The 1,293-nt window shown below is 38.6% G+C and overlaps 1 protein-coding gene across 1 annotated transcript in view; it reads left to right on the top strand.

Annotated features, from left to right (window-relative positions):
* Positions 1-1,293, top strand: part of TPGS2 (tubulin polyglutamylase complex subunit 2) — a 52,366-nt gene that overhangs the window by 413 nt on the left and 50,660 nt on the right. The gene's annotated exons all lie outside the window — the stretch shown is intronic.

Genomic DNA, 1,293 nt, shown 5'->3' with positions numbered 1-1,293 from the left:
TTATCCTATTAAACTTTTCCATTAACATCCAAACATATAATATTTTTTTTTCAGAAAAGAAAAAAAAAATGTCTTGACTCTATATCCCCTTCCAAGGATATTGCTTCTGGTATTCTCTTTCTCCTCAATCAACCATTTTATCCTATTAAACTTTTCCATTAACATCCAAACATGTAATATTTTTTTTTCAGAAAAGAAAAAAAAAATGTCTTGACTCTATATCCCCTTCCAACTACTGTCATTCTTGCTCCCCTTTACAGTAAAACTTCAGGAAAGAGTCATAGAACACTTACTGTCTCCAGTGCCTCATCTCCCAATCAATCTTCGGCTGAACCTACCCCAATCAAGCTTCTGACTCCATCAATCCAGTACAACTACTTTGAATAGTTACAATGGCCTGCATCGTTAAATCCACCAGTCAATTCTCAGGTCTTTTTGTATTTGATCTATCAATAACGTTTGACATAGATGACCACTCTCCTCCTTTTTTGTTTGCCTTCAAAGCAAGAAACAACACAGCAAAAAACAAGCAAAAAACCACCCAAAATCCCCATCTTTTTTTGCGTGGCTTCAAAGATACCATATACTTACAATTTTCTTCCTACTTTTTTAACCATTCCTTCTCAGTCTGCTCAGATTCTTCTTCACCTATAAACCTTGGAGTGCCCCAGGGCCCATTCCTTGGAACCTTTCTCTGTCAACTCATTCCCTTGGTGATCTCATTCAGTTCTCATGTCTTTAAATATTGTCAATATACTGACTTCTTTCTGCCAAATCTTTACCAGGAGGCTATCACCTAAACCTGACATGGCCACTTACATGTAAAAAAATCTCAAATTCAACATGTCAAAAACCAAAGTCCTAATCTTCATTTCAAAAGCTGCTCCTCCCACAGCAACTACTCCTACCCACCCCACCCAGTAAATGGCAATTCTATCCTTCCTTCCAGCTGCGCAGGCCAAAAACATGGGGTTATTCTCGACTCCTCTTTCACTCATACTTGACATTCAGAAACTCCTGCTGGTTCCACCTTCAAAACATATATACAGTCCAAAAACTTCTCGCCAACACTATCACCTTGATCCAAGTCACCTTCTCCTCTCACCAGGATTATTGCAATAAGCGCATAACTGCTCTCTCTCATTTCCGTGCATGGCCCCTCAATAGCCTATTTTTCAGTGTTCAGAATGATCATTTCAAAACTTATGTCATTTCTCATTCATATTAAAAGCCAAAGTATTTGGAACTGCACAGCAGGTTCGTGTTCTCTCTCTCTCTCTCTCTCTCTCTCTC

The sequence above is a fragment of the Propithecus coquereli genome, unplaced genomic scaffold, assembly GCF_000956105.1.
Source record: "Propithecus coquereli isolate 6110/MARCELLA unplaced genomic scaffold, Pcoq_1.0 Scaffold51, whole genome shotgun sequence".
NCBI lineage: Eukaryota > Metazoa > Chordata > Mammalia > Primates > Indriidae > Propithecus > Propithecus coquereli.
The sequence above is the reverse complement of the archived record's forward strand: the minus strand, read 5'-3'. Positions and strand labels throughout refer to the sequence as shown.